Below are 24,487 nucleotides of genomic sequence, written 5' to 3' on the forward strand. Positions count from 1 at the left end.
CTTTTACCTTTGAATGGTGGGTGATAGGCATAGACTTTGAGCATATGAGCCGAGATAAATGCATGGATATGGAGATTTATTTTCAAGATTAAGGAGTTTTACTTTGGAGAACCTTACTTGCACCTCTTAGTGTGGTGATGTCAGTGGGTCTCATTCCAATACTTAGAAAAATGTAAACCCTACAACACACTCCCTGTCTCAGGGAATGCACCCCATCCTCCCATGCCTAAGAAGAATTTCGGGCCAAGTTGAAAGCAAAATTAAGGATGAGGAAGAACTGGACTAGGAGGGACACCTTTCTCTTAGAGGCAATCGGATCAAGTGGAAAGGGCTTTCCCTCAAGCGCCTTCATGAATATGCCACTTTTGATTCTTGAATATTGCGTCTATCATTTTCGAGAGAATAGATGTTTTAGATACCAACAAATAAGGCCATCAAATCAAGGATTGCCTAAACCAATCATGACGTGCTATTTATATTGAGAGCAACTCCTCAAAGGTGGGGAAATCCCAAGGAAGAACCCCTACTCAATCAGTCACTTCCAAAGCTATCACAATTATTGATGAGGCAGAGAAAGATAGAGGCCGGATTCATGCCGTAGTAGAACACCAAGGATAGAACCAACAATTCTCGGTGATTCAAACACCCGTAAATTATCAATGTAAGGATTTCAAGATTTTAATTCATTCTAGTAGTACCCATTCATTCATGTCACCTAGATGCTTGTGTAAATTAGTTTTAGAAGGTAAGGAAACCCAATGCAAGTAGAAAGCTTCTTTTCACTCGCCACCATGAGATAGGCATGCTGGATGGTAACACTATCGAATGAAAATTTAAGGTCTTACCCTTAGGACTATATGATGAAGTACATGGAATGTATTGGGTCATCTGGAACCAAGACGACATCCATTGTCACAAAGGAACCATTTGTTTTCTAGATATTAGTAGAAATGAAGTGTAGGGGATTGGGGAACAAAGATCTACACCATTATAGTTGGTAAAAGGTGCTAGATTACTAAAAGGATTGAGGAAGAAACAAGAAATATATGTTGCTAAATTAAACCCAGTAGGCAAAGAGGTAGATATACCAAGGAGACATAATGGTTAAGAGAGTATGCATATGTTTGAAAGATTTAACCGAGATGCCACCCACTCGTGATGATGTGGATCATGAAATAGAGTTGGTGTTGGCACAATGGAAGCCCAAGGGACATAGAAGTAGGGCCCCACCTACTAGGGATAGTTGAAGAGGCATTGGACAAGAAAAAGACAATGTCTAGCCAATGAAAGGTCAAGGCGTTAAAGTTGGAAGGTCATGCACCACTTAGGCCTATATAACCATGAGTTTAGGGACTATTTGGGATACGCTTGGGCAGAGAATCAAAGTACTAGTCTTACAAGTCCTCAAGCTTATAATGCAAGGAGCATTACACTACATTTACAGGTTTTGGAGGCAATCACCCATAAAGACTTGAACATGAGTTCTTATTTACATGCCCAAGGGATTTCATTAACTAGTTCTCCTTAAGTAAGGTAAACTAGTGAAGAATAATCCAAGCAATTGTGTAAAAGTTGATTGTAAATATGCTATGATCAAGTTAGGTGAGCTAGTGAGGAGAAATACATTTACTTATTTGAGAGCTGATTGTAAACATACATATGTTAAGATTGATTAAGTGATTGCTATCCATTTTGATTTGCTATCCATTTCGATTACATGACCTCTCCTTGTCCAATTATGAGGCATTATGGCATTTATGTAATCCAAGATTAATCTTTATAATATGGCGTTCAATTGTATAAAGCAAATTTACTTTATTCTTAATGCATATAATTGGGGAAGTCTAGGACTTCATGTATACAGTTGTTAGAAGCTAGTCTAAGGGCCAAGGACCATTTTTAGTCTCGATCAATCAAGTGTGAACATAGCTTCTTTTATATAAGGAATTTTGACTTTAATCAAGGCAAAGGTAGAGGAACTGTTGACTGAGGAAGAGAGGGAACAACCTCTAGCAAGAAGGAGATTCCTCTGAGCCCAACAAAACTATCAGTAGAAACCTTGTTTGTAAAGATTGTTGAGATATCGAGCTTGTCTAGTGAGGCGGTGGCCACTGATGACCCGCCTGCTGGGGGATAGGACCCACACTTACACCACTGGCATGGTTGGTGAGATCTTGGGTGATATGCAGCCAGTGGGATGACAGGCTGTGTGACAGCCATTCTAGAGACTGCATAGTTATAGCGCCAGCTCATTTAGTCGGGTTCACACTATAGAGAACCCTGTTACCATATTATAGTAGTGATGTGTGTGAACACACTTAGGACCGCCGGGGCACTTTTTCCCTCACTAGGAGGTTTTTTCCCCCGTGCATTGTATATACGCCCATTATCTTCTAGGGCTGGTGATCTTTCATTTTTGGCACTCATAATACACTACTGTGTTGTGCTCAAGCTTCCTCATCTTCTTGAAGTTGTGTGTGCATTCCTGCAACCCTAATTCCAACAATTGGTATCAGAGCAGGCTTCCTCCTCCCGGGCAGCATCACCGGCACCTGCCGCTTCATCTCCTCCGATTGCAACGAGGTTTCACGAGCGTCTGCAGTACTGCGCAGGCAAAATCGTCCTACTGTGCAGATTTTCTGTCAAGATTAAAATCTGCAGGACAGGTGCCCATTCGTCTGTTTTGGGCTGTGCTACATAGCACAGGTCGATTTTATACAGGTTTACCTCTTACAGACAGCATTTACATCTAGTAGTACAGTCATTGGCCATGGCTGACAACAATGATGTATTCCGCATGTTGGCTGCTGAGGATAAGTTGGATGGCACCAACTATCCATTGTGGGCATATATGATGCGACATGTATTGGTAGCAAAGGGGTTATGGAACATTGTGCAGGGTATTGATGCACGTCCTATTGTGGCTGGGAATGCTGCAAACACATCAGAAACAGGTACTGTTGATGATGGTGCAGGCACAAGTGCTGTAGCAGCTGTTCGAGAACCACCACTTTCAGCAGAGCAGATTCGTTGGGATGGTAGAGATGCGCAGGCTCATGCCTTGATTGCGCTGTCTGTCAAACGTACCATTATCCCACATATTCGCTCCTGCAGGACTTCTAAGGATGCTTGGGATATACTTGCCACATTGTATCAGGCAAGAAATGAGGCTCGTGTTGCTTATCTCCGAAAACAGTTGGAGAGTGAGCATATGAACGAAGGTGATTCTATGGATAGCTTTTTGACAAAGATCAAGGATTTCAAAGAGCAGCTCATTTCTGCAGATGAAATCCTGTCAGACAGTTCACTTGTGCAGACTGTTTTGAATGGTCTACCAGATTCTTATCAGGGTTTTGCTTCCACTCTTCGCTTGATGATGAAAGGCAATCCCAATGCCTTATCATTTGAGGAGTTAGTTTCTGTTTTGCTGCAAGAAGACCAGTCAAGGCAAAACAGGAATATTATGCGTGTCGCAGATCAAGCTTTCGTTGCTAGTCAGAGAAGCGGGAAAGGTAAAGCTGGCTTTTCTTCTAGTAAGCAGAAATCTGCAAATGCTGCGCAACCAAAGAAGGAAGACAAAGATGAGAAGAAGGGTGACAAACAGAAGACATTTTGCAAGTACTGTAAGGGAAATGATCATGTCATCAAAGCGTGTCCTAAGCTGGCTGCGAAAGAGGCTAAGAAGAAAGAGGCTGGTATGGCTGTTTGCAGATGCCTCTCCTTCTAACAATGAATCTGCTAATGTTGTGCTAGATACAGAATGGGCATTCAATGCGCAGTGCAGTTATGACCCATCTTTGCATGACACATGTATGTCTGCAGTAGATTCAGATGTATGGTACTTTGACAGTGGTGCCACTAAGCATATCACCTCGCAGCGCAGTTTATTCACTTTCCTTGAGTCTGCTCCCACAGGGAATACTGTCACTTGTGCCAATAACTCCTCTTATCCCGTTGAAGGAGTTGGACAGATTGTGCTGAATGTTGCAAATGGCAACACCTTTACACTTTTTGATGCATTGTATGTGCCAGGGATCAAAAAGAATCTGCTGTCAGTCTCCGCATTTGCCAAAACAGGTTTGGTTGTAAAATTTGTGGATGACAGATGTACTGTTCATGATCTCTCTTGTGGTGACATCATTGTAGCATCTGGTTCACTATGTCGAGGGCTGTATAAGCTCAATATGGATGGCAAATGTGTAGAGGATTCAGCATGTGCTATTATGGATACGCAGGCTATTTCAGATGCAAAATTGTGGCATGCACGTTTTGGTCATCTGAATTTTGCAAGTTTGCTGCGCCTGCAGAAATCTGAAATGGTGTCTTCTTTGCCTAAGCTTGAGGCACCTGTCAAGCATGTTTGTGAGGGCTGCATATTGGGTAAAATGCAGCGTGCTTCCTTTCCCAAAGATGGATCAGTGAGAGCTGAACGCAGATTGCAGCTTGTTCACAGTGATGTTTGTGGTCCCATGCAAACTCCATCATTTGGAAACTACCTTTACTTCGTGACTTTCATTGATGATTTTACCAGGCATGCATGGGTATATCCTTTGAAGGCAAAGTCCGAAGTGTTTTTGTGCTTCAAACAGTTTTTGGTTATGGCTGAAAATGTGTCAGAAAGTAAGATGGGCACCCTCCGTTCAGATCGAGGGGGGGAGTATATGTCTTCAGAATTTAATGCATTTCTGGCTGAGCGTGGGATAAAACACCAATGTACAGTGCCGTATACACCACAGCAAAATGGTGTGGCTGAGAGAAAAAACAGGTCTCTCATGGAAATGGCAAGATGTATGGTTAAGAGTCAAAGTCTACCACATGGTTTTTGGCTTGAGGCTGTCATGTGTGCCACTTATGTACTAAACAGGTGTCCCACCAAAGCATTACAGGTTGTCACTCCATATGAGGCTTGGCATAGCCGCAAGCCATCTGTTGGCCATTTACGTGTTTTTGGTTGCCTGGCATATGCATTAGTGCCTGTGCAACATCGCAGAAAATTGGATGACAAAGCTGTCAAATGTATTTTTGTTGGATATAGTGCTGAGAGCAAAGGCTATCGTTTGTATCATCCACAGACAAAGCGCATTTTGGTTAGCCGTGATGTTGTATTTGTGGAAGATGCAGTTCAGCCCTTGGTTTCATGTACTAAGGAGACAGATATCAGCTCACGTGATGTCTATGATACATTGTTGCCTCTTTTCAGTGGTGCACAGTCAAGTGCAATACCTCATGAGGCAGTTTTTCAGCCTATGCAGGTTTTAAATGATGGCACAGATCAGCCTATATTTGATGCAGATGTGCATGATGCACTTGAGGATGAGAGACAAGAGATTGAGGGCTCTAGGAATATGCCTAGATGGCTGGTGCAGACTTTGCGTGACAGCAAGTTGGATGCCCCTTTGTCTAGTCGCACTCGTTCTGGCTCTCATGGTGCCTCTTATGCGTCAGATTGTTATGCATTGGCTGTTTCTAGTATGTGCGATGAAAGTGAGCCTGTTTCATTTGATGAGGCACAAAGTTCAAAAAATTGGATGGTTGCTATGCAAGCAGAATACGATGCTATTATGAAGAATGGTACATGGTCTTTATGTGACTTGCCCCCTGGCAAGAAGGCCATTGGCACTAAGTGGGTATACAAATTGAAGCGTAAGCCTGATGGCACAGTGGATCGCCATAAGGCTAGGCTTGTTGCAAAAGGTTATGCTCAAGAGAAGGGCATTGATTTTGATGAGACTTTTGCTCCCACATGTCGTATGACCACTGTTCGTAGCATCTGTGCATTAGCAGCTCATAATGGTTGGAATGTACATCAGCTGGACATAAAGACTGCGTTCTTAAATGGAGATTTGCATGAGGAGGTGTATGTATCGCAGCCTCGTGGTTTTGTTCAAAGAGGGCAGGAAAACAAAGTGTGCAGGTTAAAAAAGGCTTTATATGGTTTAAAGCAAGCTCCACGAGCTTGGTATGAAAAAATACATGCATATTTGACTGCACATGGGTTTCAGAATAGTCCAACAGAAAGCACTTTGTATGTTAAACGTGTGGATGGTGTACATCTAATCATTGCTCTCTATGTCGATGACATGCTGCTCACAGGACCAAATGAGAGTCATATTGCTGATTTTAAGGCTGATTTGAATGCCTCTTTTGAGATGTCAGATTTGGGGCATTTGCATCATTATTTGGGGATACAATTTAAGCAGTGTGATGGAGGTATTGCTTTGTGTCAAACAAAGTATATTGAAACATTGTTGCGGAGATTTGGCCTTGAAGACTGCAAGCCTATTGCTACTCCAATGGAGACAGGTTTGAAGTTGAGTCTTCATGATGCTGGAGATCACTTTGATGTCACACTCTATCAGACAGCTGTTGGTTGCCTCATTTATGTATGCATTACGAGGCCAGACATTCAGTTTGCAGTCTCACAGGTGAGCAGATTTATGCATAGCCCAGGCATTAAGCATTGGCAGGCAGTGAAGCGTATCTTTCGCTATTTGAGTGGTACTCGGCATCTTGGGTTGTTTTATCCCAAGGGGGGATCATTGCCGCCAGATTTACATGCTTTTTCAGATTCTGACTGGGCTGGTTGTTATGACACACGCGTGTCCACGAGTGGTTTTTGCTTCATGCTTGGAAGCTCATGCATATCATGGTTGAGCAAGAAGCAGCCTACTGTGGCCACTTCTAGTTGTGAAGCTGAGTACAGGGCAGCTTTCACAGCTACGGTTGAGTGTGTGTGGCTCAGACGCCTTATGGCTGATTTGGGTGTTGGGCAGCCATCTGCCACCACCATCTTCACTGACAGTCAGAGCGCATTGGCAGTTGCGCGGAACCCAGTGTTCCATGCTCGTACGAAGCACATTGAGGTGCACTACCATTATGTCAGGGAGAGACTCTCTGCAGGAGAGATCAGTTTGGCTTATGTGCCAACACACGATAACCTTGCAGACCTTTTCACAAAGGCTCTGCCTCGTGAGAAGTTCGAAGCTTTTCGCAAAGCTTTGGGCTTACTCCCTTTTGTGGATTCGTCCACATAGCTAGACACTTCCCTATACATGAGTGCTAGCTCTTGTTCACCGCATCACTCCAGGGGGGATTTGTTACCATATTATAGTAGTGATGTGTGTGAACACACTTAGGACCGCCGGGGCACTTTTTCCCTCACTAGGAGGTTTTTTCCCCCGTGCATTGTATATACGCCCATTATCTTCTAGGGCTGGTGATCTTTCATTTTTGGCACTCATAATACACTACTGTGTTGTGCTCAAGCTTCCTCATCTTCTTGAAGTTGTGTGTGCATTCCTGCAACCCTAATTCCAACAAACCCGTGTATGTATTTGGTTGAGTACCTTTCATATTGTGTGTACTCTTATTCTTGTATATGGTGTGTTGAGTGTTGAGTAGAGAAGTAGATTTCAGCCTCTCACCTTGTGTGTTCTCTATTAGGGTTTTATGAGTGTGTGTGTGCTTGCAAGAGCTAAAGCTCTCTTCCCCCCTGCATCTTTTCATGGTATCAGAGCCTGGTTCGTGCTAAGGGCTGAGCTACAAGCAAGAGAACCACAGGAAGCGGTACGAGGGTAAGAGCTTCAACTACTCTTCCCTATTGTATTGGTGACTACACCCTTGTCGGGAGCTCTACGGGAGGCACTGGCAAACGGTCTCTGATTGAGGAGCTTTCTTCGCGGGAGTAAAGCTATAGGGCAACTATACAGTCCTATCGGACTACAATTTCCGGGCCGAAAACGCGTTTCCGGCACGTCTGGACCTCCGTTTTTCAGAAAGCAGGCGATTTCGAGCACTGCAGGTAAGTCATCGATTCTCTGCAGAACTCTGTTTTAAGAACTGCAGGAAGACAGATTGACTGTGCAGACACTGTGGGTGCTGCAAAGAGGTCTACAGTTGCCATTGGGTGTATGTATGCACATTGAAGTCACTGGTTGTGACATTTGAGAGTACTACAGTACCGCTGTGCAGAAAATATAGTAGTTTGTGCAGAAAAACCAGAGTGCAGTTTCTGGTAAAATTGTGTGTTTGGCAAGATGTCTAATGATGGCATAACACAGATTGTGGTTGAGAAGCTGGATAAGAATAACTTCCATGCTTGGAGGTTCAGGTTGATGAATTTCCTGATGGGAAAAGGCTATTGGGACTACATAGAAGGTGAGCATGAAGAGGCACCGGAGATACCGGAATCCGGCTGCTGCTGCTGCAGATGTGAAAGAGTTTAAAGACTGGAACCAAGGAGCCAGGAAGGTTATGTATTGGCTTTCCATTAGTATACAGGACACCATGATTGGGCACATTCAGGATGCCAAGTCCCCCAAGGAGGTGTGGGACACCTTGGTAAAGCTCTATGAAACAAATACCAAGGCACGTAAGATACAGTTGAAGAATGAACTTCATACTGTGGAGAAAAAGAGCATGTCTGTGAATGACTATGCGCTGAAGATAAAGGGTATTGTGGAATCCCTTGCATCTATTGGTGTGTCAGTAGATGATGATGACAAGGTGGAAGTCTGTCTACGTGGTCTCGGGCCACAATACAAGGCGTTCAAGACGTCCATTCAGACTCGAGAAAACATTCCCAACTTTACAGATTTGGTGTCTATGCTGATTATCGAAGAGAAGAGCTTGGGTGAAGACCAACAGTCTTCACAAAGCAAAAACAGTTCAGAGCAACAGGCCTTCTACACGAGTTCAGGAAGAGGACGAGGTAGAGGAGGCCGTGGATGTGGTCAAGGAGGTGGCCGAACAGGTAATCAGAATTATGCGGCCAGCAGCAACAGCAACAACAACAGTCCCATAATCAACAACAACAACAACAACACGCAGGTGGAAGAGGCAAATTCAGAGGCAGGGGGAGTCAAAGAGGCCGTGGAAATTGGCAAAGGCAATATAATGATGCACGTGAATGCCATTATTGTGGTAAGCCTGGACATGTGCAGTCAGAATGTTATAAGAAGCAGGCTGACATGCAAATGGGAAAGTGCAGCAAAACAACTATGCATCCTCAAGCAGAAATAATGAGGACAATGAAAGGTTGTTTGTTATGCAGCATGTTGTGAATGCCATGTCTGAAAATGTTGATGCAGCACAAAAAGATAATGTATGGTATGTGGATTCAGGCGCTTCGAACCACATGACGAGTCATGGGGAGTGGTTCAAGGAGATGAAAAACCCGGAAAGACCAGGTTTTGTGGAAACAGGGGATGACACTGCTCATCCAATTGCCCACGTTGGAGATGTGCCATTGTTTATGCAAGATAGCAAAGTGAAGTACCTTGCAGATGTACTTCATGTACCGAACATAACAAAGAATCTGGTTTCAGTTGGCCAGATGATTGAGCAGGGTTTGCAGGTTCGGGTTTAACCCTGATGGGTGTTATGTTGAAGATTTCAAAGACAAGTGCAGGTTGGTTGCAAAAGGCAACAGAGTGGGCAGAATGTTTACGTTGAATGTAGACATGCTTGAAATGAGTGCTGCGATGTTTGCAAATGGTTCAAGAGTTGTTGCAGACACAGACATATGGCATAAAAGAATTGGACATGTAAATGTGCAGAGATTGAAGTCTATGCAGACAAAAGGAATTGTGACAGGGCTGCCAAAATTTAAAGTGGAAGGTATGCAGAAAATATGTGAAGCATGCCAATTTGGGAAGCAAACAAAGCATGTGTTTCCACGTAACAGATATGTGAGCAGAAATGCACTAGATCTTGTGCATTCAGATGTATGGGGTCCTACGAAGACCATATCTATGGGAGGCTGCAGGTATTATGTGACTTTCATTGATGACCACACAAGGAAAGTGTGGGTATATTTCATGAAAGAGAAGAGTGAGGTGTTCACTCACTTTCAGAATTTTAGAGTTTTGGTTGAAAAGCAAACAGGGAAATATGTCAAGTGCCTAAGGTCAAATGGAGGGGGAGAATACTTCTCCAATGAGTTCTCTGAATTTTTGAAGAAGAATGGTATTCGGAGACAGTTTACATGCAGATACACTCCGCAGCAAAATGGAGTTGGTGAGCGAAAAAACAGGCACATTGCTGAGATTGCGCGAGCATTGATGGAAGAGAAGAATATGCCGCATTGCTGAGATTGCGTGAGCATTGATGGAAGAGAAGAATATGCCGCATTGCTATTGGGCTGAGGCTCTTTCTACAGCAGTATACATCATGAATAGGACTCCAACTGCAGCCATACATGATGTAACTCCAGAGGAGAGGTTTACTGGCAGAAAACCAGATTTGTCTCATCTGAAAGTCTTTGGATGCATTGCATATGTGCATGTGCCAGATGAGCTGAGAACTAAGCTGGATCCGAAAGCTGAAAAATGTGTGTTTATTGGATATTCCCTTGAGCAAAAGGGATACAGGTGTTATAACCCTGCTACACGTGAGTTGAGGGTAAGCATGGATGTTGTCTTTGATGAGATGAGCAGCTGGTATGCTGCTGAAAAAGAAGCTGTTGGGGCTGATGTGAGTGGAAGTGTGGTTGCACAGAATGCAGGTCAGCAATCACAGTCTTTGAGTGGACCAGGAGAGTCCTCATCTAGTGGGTCTATTGATAGACCATGGAGTGGCAGGCTGCGTCATAATACCAGTCCTGCAAATGTGATTAGTACATCACGTAAAGGAAAAGAGAAAGTAGTTGAGCCCCTTGGTATGCCTGACATTTCTGCAGGGCATTCTCATGTTGATGGAGAGTCTAGTGGCTCAGATATGAGCCTTGATGAGGAGCTTGGGATCCCAGCTATGAGAACACCTGGTGTAAAGAAGGCTATGGAAGCCATGAATGAAAAGCTGCGAAGATCAGGGAGAGTGAAGAACACTGTGCAGAGATTTACATATGATGGTTATGTGGCACATCACTATGCATATATGGCAAAGGTTGTGCAGGTTGTTGAGCCCACATGCATTGATGAGGCTGTTGGAAATATGTGTTGGGAGAAAGCTATGGACGAGGAGATGGATGCACTATATGGAAATGAGACTTGGGATTTAGTGCAATTGCCTGAAGGCAAGAAAGCCATTTGGATGCATTGATGAGGCTGTTGGAAATATGTGTTGGGAGAAAGCTATGGACGAGGAGATGGATGCACTATATGGAAATGAGACTTGGGATTTAGTGCAATTGCCTGAAGGCAAGAAAGCCATTGGATGCAAGTGGGTGTACAAAGTTAAACATAACAGTGATGGAAGCATAAACAGGTACAAGGCTAGATTGGTAGCCAAAGGATATGCACAGACATATGGCATTGATTATGAGGAAACTTTCAGCCCAATTGCCAAGATGGCAACGGTGAGAGTTGTGATAGCAGTGGCTGCGTCAAAGTAATGGTCTTTACATCAGATGGATGTAAAGAATGCATTCTTGCATGGGGATTTGCAAGAAGAGGTGTATATGTTGCAGCCACCTGGCTATGAAGATGAGGGTCACCCCGAGCATGTTTGCAGGTTGAAAGCCTTGTATGGCTTAAAGCAAGCACCAAGAGCATGGTCTGACAAGATTTCTGAATATCTTGTCACTATTGGCTTTCATGTAGCCAATGCAGATTTCTCATTGTATGTGAGACATGGTGATAGAGGAGTTGTGCTTGTTGTCATCTATGTAGATGACTTGATCATTACGGGGGACCATGATGCAGAGATCTTTGATGTAAAGATCTTGCTTAGACAGAAGTTTGAGATGAAGGATCTGGGGGAGCTCAGATATTTCTTGGGCATTGAGGTGATTAGGTCACCACATGGTATTGGATTACTGCGGAGACAGTATGGCTTGGACATGTTGTCCAAGTATGGTATGACAGGCTGTAAGCCTATTTCTATGCCATTGGATCAGAATGGCAAGTTGAGTGCAGATTCAAGAGAGATCTTGGAGGATCCTACTATGTACAGGAGCATAGTAGGAAGTTTGATCTACATGACGATCACCAGACCAGATTTAAGCTATGCTGTTGGGTTGGTGAGTCAGTTTATGCAGGTTTCACGGAAACCGCATTTGGATGCAGTGAGACGCATACTGAGGTATGTGAAGTCTACTTTGCATTGTGGAATATTCTATGAGACTGGGACAGAGATATGTGTACATGGGTACACAGATGCTGATTGGGCTGGTAGTATCTCAGATAGAAGATCTACTAGTGGATTCATGTTTTCTTTGGGGAGTGCTGCTGTAACTTGGAGCAGCAAGAAGCAGCCTACGGTTGCTCTATCGAGTACAGAGGCCGAGTACAGAGGAGCTTCTATGGCAGCATGTGAGGTAGCTTGGTTGAGAAAGCTACTTGCAGATTTGGGTCTATCAGTGGATAGACAAGTTGTCATTTTCTGTGACAACATTAGCAGTATACAGTTGGCCAGGAACCCAGTCTTTCATGCTCGTACAAAGCACATAGAGGTCCACTACCACTTCGTCAGAGAGAAGGTCTTGGCAGGAGATCTTGACCTTGTTTATGTCTGCACAGAGGATCAGATAGCTGACATTGTCACCAAAGCATTGGGTACAGAGAAGCTCCGTAGATTCAGGGCTTCGCTTGGTGTACATGAGATGGAGTTGAGCTCGAGGGGAGTGTTGAGATATCGAGCTCGTCTAGTGAGGCGGTGGCCACTGATGACCCGCCTGGGGGATAGGCCCCACACTTACACCACTGGCATGGTTGGTGAGATCTTGGGTGATATGCGGCCAGTGGGATGACAGGCTGTGTGACAGCCATTCTAGAGACTGGCATAGTTATAGCGCCAGCTCATTTAGTCGGGTTCACACTATAGAGAACCCGTGTATGTATTTGGTTGAGTACCTTTCATATTATGTGTACTCTTATTCTTGTATATGGTGTGTTGAGTGTTGAGTAGAGAAGTAGATTTCAGCCTCTCACCTTGTGTGTTCTCTATTAGGATTTTGTGAGTGTGTGTGTGCTTGCAAGAGCTAAAGCTCTCTTCCCCCCTGCATCTTTTCAAAGATGAAAAATGAAATTGTTGCTTATCCAATAGAAGTATAAATAAAAAAGAAAAGACCAAGCTACCTATGCTAAATTGTGAAGTTGCCGAAGGCTAAAACATGCCAAGGCATATGAGTTAAGAGCTGGGTTGCAAAAGGCCAAAATATGTTATTCATAAGGTCTTTTACAAGAGTTGCTTGTTTGTGCTGGAGAGACAAGCATAACTGTCAAGTCAAGTCGCCTTATGTGTAGCATAATATGTTATTCACAAGTTCTTTTATTTTATAGTCAAGTTGCTTGTGCTGGAGAGAAAAGCATAACTGGCAAGTCAAGTCACCTATGTATAATATGCATAATGGTCAAGTTTGATGGAGTGAAGTAGTAAGTCCCACTCATGCACTAATCACATAGACTACACTTAAGTAAAACCTTGACTTTGAGAGCCTTTGAGGTACATTCATGGATGGGGGGAACTAGCGAGAGGATGGAAGGGTTGGCCTAGTGTATGACCCATCATGCGTGAGAATTCCATGAGAAAATTCTCTCTTCCACTATGAAAAAATCTCCAAGGTAAAAACCTTATCATTAGACCCCCACTAAGTGTTCTTTCATGCATGTATTATGCATTTAATTTCATCCATAGGTGCGCCTATATTACATAGGCATATGCATTATTATGACCCTTTCACTAACACACCCAATCAGCGTAAAAGAAATCCAAAGGAAGAAAAAAGAAAAAATATAAGTGCCAAGTTTCGGATCGTCGCGTCGTCGATCCCAATCCATTCAACGATCCTAACTCTAGGATTGCCACTAATCGTCGCCGATCCCAATGATTTGATTGTGATCAACGATCCTAAAATCTTCACTTCGGATCGGTGATCTCAATTCCCTTATCCTGTCGATATCCATCTTTTTAGATCACCGTTCTATTGGATTGTCGATCCCAAATTGTAATATCATTGATCCCGCATTATATTATTCGAATTGCTGATCCTAAAAATACTAGATCACCTATGCTTTTGATCGTTATCACCGGAAACCTTAGATCGCTCCAAATTCTTTTGATCATTGCCAATCCCAATCATCGGATTATCTAGTCACTTTCAGATTATTTTCAAGATTGCCTTAAGTCCCGATCGTTCAATTTTAGATTGTATCCGATTTGGATCACTCATTTCTCGATCATGGTACTTTCTAGATTTCTTGAGTCTCGATTGTTCAATCGCGTCCAATTGTGTAGATCGTCCCGAGTCTGGATCACTCATTTTCAGATCGGGGTACTTTCGGATCGTCTCTAGTCTGGATCGCTCATTTTTAGATTGCCTTAGGTTCAGATTACTCACATTCGGATCACTAACCCCAGCCACATGGTCATTGGGAACTCTATATAAGGCATAAGACCTATTTTCATCGAGGCAATCCAAACTTAAATGCTTCTCAACCGTTGCCAAAATCAACTTGAATTGACTTGATTGCTTTAGAGCACACTCTCCTACAAAGCTTCAATGCACAATTGATGGGTTTGCCATGCCCAAATCACCGATTTGTATCTCAAGCACGGAGAAACCATTCAAATCATAAAAATGTATTTTCAGTGCTCCCTCTGTATAATAATTATATTTGGCATAGCTCCCATAAATAGTGTGGTTGGAGAATGTGCCTTGGTATTTTCAGTGCTCCCTCTGTATAATAATTATATTTGGCATAGCTCCCATAAATAGTGTGGTTGGAGAATGTGCCTTGGTATTTTCAGTGCTCCCTCTATATATTGATTACATTTGTGTGGTTGTTGGAGAATGTGCCTGGGTGTATTAGGGTTTTCAAGTTGTCTTTCTTCTCTGTTGAGTTGAAAAGGGGTAAGGCCCATAGGGAAAACTTTGTATAAATTAGGGCACAGAGAGTTGCAGGCCAAGGCTAGTTGTCTACTACTATTGCAAGGATTGCTAGGGCAAGAAGGCTCATTGCATTCATTAAGTCGTAACTATGCAAAGGGGTGCCAAAATGACTATCACATGGGCACAACGGGGACCCATAGGGCTACAAGGAAGCAAACTACTGCAGGGAGTTCCCCCATACATTCCTTATCAAATCACACCCACCAGAGACAGGGTGGGTTACAGTAGAGCTAAAGAGCTAGAAAGAAAGAAGGGTATATGATCAAGTTCCACATCAAGGATGGGCACACATATAAAGCATACTACATTGCCATGGTGTCATCTCCATATTGCCACATGCTTATTCTTGAGAGGGCATGAATGCTAACAAGCTCCTATAAAAAGTAGGCAGCCTCAACTTCTTCAAGCTTTGCCACACTGGGAGATGGGCTTTCTTTGATGCTTCTAAGCAATGGCATTTTAATAAGATTGCACAACTAAAGCATTCCATGTAGATTTAGTCGAGGGTCAAGGTGGGAAAAGTGCCATTCTAAGACTGGTAATGAAGGTAGTGCAGAACTCAGTAAGGGTCCAGAGTGAGCCACGCTTGGATTAAACATAATGCCACAAAATTAGAAAGGATAGCACTATTTAGCCCTACAAAATTGATAAAGCCTCACTGGACCGACGACAAGCTACTGTATCTAGTCACCCCCTTGCCAAGGTAATCTATACTTACTTCTCTTTGTACAATTCACAGAGGTACACACATGGGTGTTCCTTAAACTTTATATAGCTTACAAAGAGTAAGATGTAGAGGAAGTAAAGAAATTGCCAATTTAGTGTACATAAAGCTGGAAAAATTGCTAATTTTGGGAGGCTAGTACCTAGGAGCCAGACTATTACTAAAATAAAAATTATCTATTCAAAGGTGGAGGCACTCCAACAACTACTGGCATGATGGAAAGGCCCACATAAGGGAACACATCCTCATAAGTCCCACAAGAAGGGACAAAGGAGACATAGATCCCCTCACTGATAAAGAAGCCTACGGTAGAGGAGGAGGCACAAACCACAACAGAGAAAGCTCTAGAAACCAAAGGCGAAAGATCAAGATGAGGGGGATAAATTCAATATTGACCTTAGAGTCTAACACCAACATGGAGAGAACCCCTTCCTTAAGGTCACAACCACAACAAAAAAGCAAGGGTAAGCAAGGGCTTGACAAGGGCAAAGAAGGTGAAAGGCCCCTCTACTAGCACCACCCAAGAAACCACCACTGGATGATATCACATTACAAGAACCAAAAAAGTCAGAAAGAATACACAGAATCTCACATATAGTGGGACCAGTATCCCCAAACGCTAAGCAGATTATTGAATGGACATCCAAAAGATGCAAGAGCAATGCTGAAGCCTTTAAGGAACCACCACAACTGCAAGAGAGTAGAAAACCACAAGAAGGAGGTGATGTCCTGCCTGTAGAGAGCCACACCACAATGGGCATGCAACCCCCTAGCTGGCCATTTTAATCTTGCCAATTTATTCATTGGGCGAAATATGGAGTCTCATTTTTGCCCCTTAAAGATTTCCACACCTCCTCTCTCTAGAAAAACGGGCTCATGGTGAAATTTTTGCAAATGGTGTATCAATAGTAGGTAGATTGGCATGAAAAGCTATTAACTTTCAAAACCATCATGAGGTGTATCAATAGTAGGTAGATGGATAATATTAATAGTTTTTCCATTAAAATATATGATCGGTTGGTCTCTTTATATATAAGGCATATTATAATATGCATATTACAATGTTTCCTTCTCTAACTTTCTCATGTTTTCTCTATGGTTTTTTCATTTAAATACTATTTAGAATAGTTATTCTTTTTGTATAATTTCTTTAATTTTCTTTCTGTTCACACACACACACACACACACACACACACACACACACACACACACACACATGCACACTCTCACATACATATATTTACACCCCCACACACACACACATAACATTAATTTGATGACTAATTGAAGAATGTTTCATTTTGCACCTCATGATGTTTTTGAAAGTTAATATCTTTTCATGCCAATCTGCCTACTATTGATACACCTACTTATTGTCATTATTGGGACTTGAGACAATCACTTTTGGGCCAATTATAGCTGCAATCGACATTAGAATTAATCTCTTTGGATTATTTGGCACTTTTTGGTTCCCACTTTCCATTATACTCATATTTGGTTCCCACTTTCCATTATACTCATATTTAAACTCTACACTTTGTTTTTGCGCTCTTGTACCAATAATTTTTGACTTAACCTATGTTTTATGATGCTTTATTGTATTAACATTATCACTATTTAAATAACCATGATAGAGGGAGTTAAAGTTTCTTTTCTAACACATTGATTAGTGGTGGATGATCAATACTCTTTTCTAGCCTTAGGGTTGGTTACGTTCTTTAAACTCGATTAAACGTGACAACAATAACAAGCGGATGAGTAATGCTTGGATACCTGTCACCCATACAATGTATTGGAAATCCTAACTTTGTATATTGTTTGGTTGGCTGACAGGTATAGTTGCTCATCCCTCCGATAATGGCGGTTAAAGATGTTATTACTCTGGCTAGAGATGTGATCATGATCAATTGTAAATCAACATATTAATAATATTTGCTTTAATTTACCAATTCTTGTATGATTTGATTGTATGGTTATCTTATGATGGGATATTGAAATCTAAACACACACCTTTGTTTCCCAACTAGCCTTTGGTCGGGCTAGTACCATATAATCCTATTTCAGACTATTGCTCATATTAATTAATCTTGATATTGACAACTTTTTGACTTTGCAGTTTCAATGCTTAATGCCTTTTATTTGTTATTTCACTTTATGGATGATTTAGCATTTATTAACAATAACTTTGTGGTTAATTGTCTTTCTCATCATAATAGGTCTATTGATCCTTCTGATCAATTGAGCATATATCCTTTGGATATGATTACCATCAAATCTACTCATGACACTTACTTTACCACTTATCTGAACACTTCTATCACACTTTGTAGACCCTTTATTGGTGATTATGAAACACATACTTATTGGAAAAAAGATAAATCACCAGACCCTAATGTTTTGTTTATCCATGCAATTAGTAATAGACCTAAAAAAGTGTATTTCAAGTGTTACCGCTTATCTATAATGCGTCCCATGTCTCATGGGCCCATCTTAATTTACTTAGACTTATTGGTATTTTCGTAAATAATGGATTTAATGCTAACATTATCAGTAATAATATTCTTTATTTTTTAAAAATAACACATTTCATAAACTTCACTTTGAAATTAATCCTCTTATTAAACGTTTAGGTGGGGGGTAAGTCCACTTGGTGGGCTTACCTCCCACCATGTGGACTTACCCTCTAGGATGGGGGTGGGCCACACACACACACACACACACACACACACACACACACAAAATTCAATTTTCTCTTTAATGGTAAATCTTCACACACACTCACCCCTATGCACACACTCACATATATATACACACACTCACACATATTTACCTCATTTTGTAAGTATAGACACACACACTCTCCCTTATGCACAAACACACACACACATACACATTAATAAACACACACACACACACAACTAATCTTAAAACTGGCATAATTTGTGCCTCATTTTCTAATTAATAATCTCGTATGTTAATATTTGGATTGTTGTGTAGAAACTCATATCGTTGATGGAAGAATAATGAGGATTTGGAACATTTCACTCTATAATCTCTTCATGCCTGTATATATAGTTGGAATCCTAGCTAATTTTGCTTAATAGTACTGTTATTTTGCAAATATACATGTGTAACCACATAACCATCTTTTTTCGTATTTTCGACCCTTTGTTTTGTTATCTACTCCTAATTTCATCTTGTTTTGGTTTAAATTTGTATGAGTATTGGATCCTTTCTTGTGCTAACAATTATTACTTTAGTAAGTTTTAATTATCCCATTTTTATTGTTCTCGTATTTTCTATTATTTTTTATACACTTCCTATTATAATACTTTGGAACCCATTGGCAAGTTAATATATGTGTATATACCATATCTATAACTATGGGACTTACCCTACTGAGTCCTATGGCTATAGGATAATTAATTAATGGTTTGACGATAATTATCTTTTTTGATTTTATATACCCTTCTATTTTAACGCATAATAGCCAGTTGGCTCCCATGCCTCTTGCATTAATATAGGCATAACCTTTGGCTAATTTATGTCCGCAATATGGCAACATGCTTATCCTCTGGCAGTTAGCGCAATGAATGTGGTTAAAATGTCATGCTAAGTATAATTAATTAGCCAAATTAAACTAATCACATTATACCCCTTACACCTATAAATACACCCCCAACTTGTTCGCCTTAACCATTATCATTCGAGCGGCTGTTCTCGAGTAGTGTTATCTTATTAGATGGCTAACCCGCAGGTGTGCAGATTACATTAGCTTCTTTGTTTTCATTAGCAGTTCTATCGTGTGGTGATAGTACTTAGCCATCTATACAATTCGTCATTTGTAGAATTTCCAGCATGATTAGGTTTAAATAAGTTTCCTTAATCGATGCTTTGTTCTTTTTACTAACCTAACTACCTTAGCTCCCTTATAATCTTATAATATAGTTTTCAAGTGTAATTATTCTTTGATAGCATTGTATTATTATCTTTTGTTTTATAGGAATTAATAAACCCGTACATGCTAACTTAAATCTTTAATAATTGTTTTTACTCATAAGATATTTTAATATTCTTTATTTTCACTAATTCTCACAATAATAATGCTCTATTGACTAATATTTAATTAATATACTAGATGATTCATTAGTTGGGATATTTTCTCTATTAATGTTAATTGTTGTATTTAAATTTAATACTATGCATGTATAAATAATTTTTCTTGTTTGTTAACCAATATTAATGTAGTGTTAAATTAACTTTAACACTTGTTAAATTACTCTTAACATTTGGATAATACTAAGAGTTTTTCCATTAAAACATATGATCGGTTGCTCTCTTTTATATATAAGGCATATTGTAATACGCATATTACAATGTTTCCTTCTATAACTTTCTCATGTTTTCTCTATGGTGTTTTCATTTAAATACGATTTAGAATAGTTATTCTTTTTGCATAATCTTCTCTAATTTTCTCTATGTTCACACACACACACACACACACACACACACACACACACACACACACACACACTCACTCACTCACACACACACACACACACACACACACACACACACACACAAATGTTCACACACACACACACACACACACACATACCCGCAAACTCGCACGCACATGCGTACACACACACACACACACACACACAGACACACACACACACACACACATATTAACATTAATTTGATGACTAATTGAAGAATGTTTCATTTTGCACCTCATGATGGCTTTGAAAGTTAATGGCTTTTCATGCCAATCTGCCTACTATTGATACACCTACTTATTGTCATTATTGGGACTTGAGACAATCACTTTTGGGCCAATTATAGCTGCAATCAACATTAGAATTAATATCTTTAGGACTATTTGGCACTTTTTAGTTACCACTTTCCATTATACTCATGTTTAAACTCTACGCTTTGTTTTTGCGCTCTTGTACCAATAATTTTTGACTTAACCTATGTTTTATGACGCTTTATTGTATTAACATTATCACTATTTAAATAACCATAATAGAAGGAGTTAAAGTTTCTTTTCTAACACATTGATTAGTGGTGGATAATCAATACTCTTTTCTAGCATTAGGATTGGTTACGTTCTTTAAACTCGATTAAACATGATAGCAATAACAAGCGGATGAGTAACACTTGGATACCTATCACCCGTACAATATAAATTGGAAGTACTAACTTTGTATATTGTTTAGTTGGCTGACAGGTATAGTTGCTCATCCCTCGGATAATGGCGGTTAAAGATGTTGTTACTCTGGCTAGAGATGTGATCATGATCAATTGTAAATCAACATATTAATAATATTTGCTTTAATATAGTAATTCTTGTCTGATTTGATTGTATGGTTCTCTTATGATGGGATATTGAAATCTAAACATACACATGCACCTACATAATACACATAAAAATCCACACACACACATGAATAAACTTATCCAAACATGCTTCTTTTTTAAGCATGTCTTGTCACTTAATCGTGAACCTTCTATTTTTAGTGCATATGTCCCTTCATGATGCCAACATGCTCGGAAGGACCATACTTTGCAAGTGTGTACATGTGGACCCCATCAACTCTCACTCTTGCAAAGTTAGGTCACCATCCGAGCACATTTGGTTGGATTGTGTGAGCCAAAGGCCCAATTTCAAGGAGGCTTTGTAAGGCTAAGACACATTAAAAAGTAAGCATTTGGCCCATACATTCTAAACAAATGTGCTCGAATGATGACCAAACTTTGTTAGTGTACATGTGGACCTTGCCCTTACTCTTACAAATTTTGGTCATCATCCGAGCACTTTTGGTTGATTGTGTGGGTCAGAGATCCAACTTCAAGGGGGATCTAAGACACATTAAAAAGCAGGCATCTGGCTTGCACATTTCAACAGTGTGCTTGAATGGTGACCGAACTTTGTAAGTGTGTACATGTGGATTCCACTCTCTCTGTTACAAAGTTTGGTCACCATCCGAGCACATTTGACTAGATTGTATGGGACAAACGCCTAATTTCAAGGGGGCTCTCTAAGCCTTGAAAAGTAGGTCTATGCCCCCCCAGACAATCCAACTTGATTGGATGGTGGTTAAAATTTACAAGTGTGATTGGATGGTGGACCCCACCCTCACTCTTGCAAAAAGTATAGTCACCATCCAAGCATATTTAATTGGATTTTATGCTCGAGAGGCCAAATTCTCAGGGGCTTTCTAAGGCCAAGACAAAAGTATGCCTCTGGCCCACACAATCCAACCAAATGTGCCCGAATGGTGACCAAAATTTACAAGTGTATATATGTGGACTCAACCCCCACTCTTGCGAAGTTTGGTCACCAAACTTTACAAGTGTGTATATGTGGACCCCACCCCAATGCTTGTAAAGTTTGGTCACCACCATTCGAGTACATTTGGTTAGATTGTGCGAGTCAGAGGCCTAATTTTGAGGGGTTGTCTAAGGCCAAGACACATTAAAAAGTAGGCATGTGGCTCACACATTCCAATCGAATGTGTTGGGATGGTGAAAAATGTAAGTGTGTACGCGTAGACCTCATTCTCACTCTTACAAAGTTTGGTCACCGTCCCATCACATTTGGTTTGACTATGCAAGCTAAAGACCCAATTTCGAGGGGGCTCTCTAAGGCCAAGGCACATTAAAAAGCTGAGCTTTGGCTTGCACATTTCAACCAAACTTGCTTAGATAGTGACCAAACTTTGGAAGTGTGTACATGTCTAAAAAGATTGGGGGAGGAGAGAGGGCTTGAGCTCTTGCAAAGCACACACACACACACTCACATAACAATGGACAAGACACACACAGAGATGGAAGGTTGAAATCTTCTTCTTGTTGTTGCTCTCAAAAGAGGTCTATAATAAAATATAAGTAAAAAACTAACATAAGTACTAAAGGACTATGTACAAGCGGTCCATAAGCTGAGCACGCTAAGTAGATGAGCTGGAAAGATAAGTATGCCATAACTCAGATTAGACTAGGTAGGTGTAGTCTAGTTGTAGAGTCATTGACGAAGATCCATCGTGTCAACTACCAAATGTGCCAGTGGTGTAAAGGTGGAATGATCACCCAAGCACGTCACGAGTTGTCATCTCGTGTTGAGCTTGACATCTCAACACTCCACCTCAAGCTCAACTCCATCTCCATGACTCCAAGCATAGTGTGGAATCTATGAAGCTTCTCTTTTCCCAAGGCCTTGGTGAAAATAGCTACCTTGCTCCTCTTTGCTAACGTACACAAGATCAATATCTCCTGCTAAGACCTTCTCTCTGATGAAGTGATAATGGACCTCTCTGTGTTTGGTTTACACATGAAACACTGGGTTCCTAGGCCTTGGTGAAAATAGCTACCTTGCTCCTCTTTGCTGACGTACACAAGATCAATATCTCCTGCTAAGACCTTCTCTCTGATGAAGTGATAATGGACCTCTCTGTGTTTGGTTTACACATGAAACACTCGGTTCCTAGGCCAACTGTATGTTCCTAAGGTATTCACAAAAGATAACAACCTACCTGTCCACATGCATCTCCAAATCTCCAAGTAGCTTATGTAACCAAGCTACCTCCCATGCTACCCCATCACATCACCCTTGTAGTGTGCCTCTATACCTCGATAAGGCAACTATCGGTTGCTTCTTACTACTCCATGTAACAACATCACTCCCAATGGAAAACATAAACCCGCTCGTAGATCTTTTTTCCAAGATGCTACCATCCCAATCTACATCAATGTGTCCATATACATGTAAGTGTATACCAGCCTCATATACCTGCAAGTGTATCCATCACCTGATGCAAGTGTATACTAGCCTCATAGAAGAGGCCATAATTTACTATGGATCTCACATAGGAGGGTAGTGCGTACCTCATGCATTCCAAATGTGGCTTTCGAGGAACCTACATAAATTGGCTCTCCAACCCAACTGTGTAGTTTATGTCTCGCTTAGGAAGTCATGTAGATCAAGATGCCCACTATGTTCTTGTTCATAGTGGCATTCTCCAAAATCTCACCTACATTTGCAGACAGCTTGCCATTTTGATCCAAGGGTATAAAAATGGGCTTATAGCTAGTCATACCGTATTATTTGCAGAAACATATAAAACAATGTACCTACAAGAAAAGGGAGCCAGGATTCAAGAGATAGCTATTCGTGCAAAATTGGATTAGCAGTTGCAGAATGAAATTGAGGAGCATTCAAAGAGTAAAAAAGAGTTAACAAGATCAAGAAGGAAGAGAACCATGCTTGGAGACAGACAACGAAGTAGGAAGATTAAAAACATTGCAAATTTGAAGGCTGGGACTGGTGGATGCAAGCGAAGAATTCAGGAAGCAAGGTTAGTTTGCAATTTTTTATTTTTTAAACTCAAAAATACTCTCAAATGACTATGTATTTTGTCCATTAATGCAAAACAGGATTGGAAGTGTTGAATAATATAGGCATATTGTGTTGTTACTATATTGTTACTATAGGAAATTATTGGAGCCTGCAAAAGAAAATATGGATCCCAACCTTCTTCCAGTTAAACAAATGAAAGGATTGCTTTCTTGTGGTGTAGCAAAAGGTTTGATTGAAGAAAAAAAATACAAAACAATCAAACGCAATGTTGTAGAGGACTTTATATCCAATAATCAAGTTGATGGTACTACAATCCAAAAGGCTCTTGATGTTAGTGGAGTTAGCAGGAAGGGATATAGTTCGATTTTCCATGCGATATCCTCAACTTTGAGAGATCAAAGGATTAAACGAGTTTTACTGCCAAATCCAGCAACAGTGTGGAAGATAAGAGGTCATTTGAATGAAAGTATAGATGAGTTTATTGGACCTTATATCCATATTGAAGATATATTTCATGGTGCTAAAGGAACCACCGTGTATGACCCTTGGAACAATATATTTGTAGATCTAC

The sequence above is a fragment of the Cibotium barometz genome, chromosome 41 (genome assembly GCF_041138505.1).
Source record: "Cibotium barometz isolate CiBa-2024 chromosome 41, ASM4113850v1, whole genome shotgun sequence".
Taxonomy (NCBI): Eukaryota; Viridiplantae; Streptophyta; class Polypodiopsida; order Cyatheales; family Cibotiaceae; genus Cibotium; species Cibotium barometz.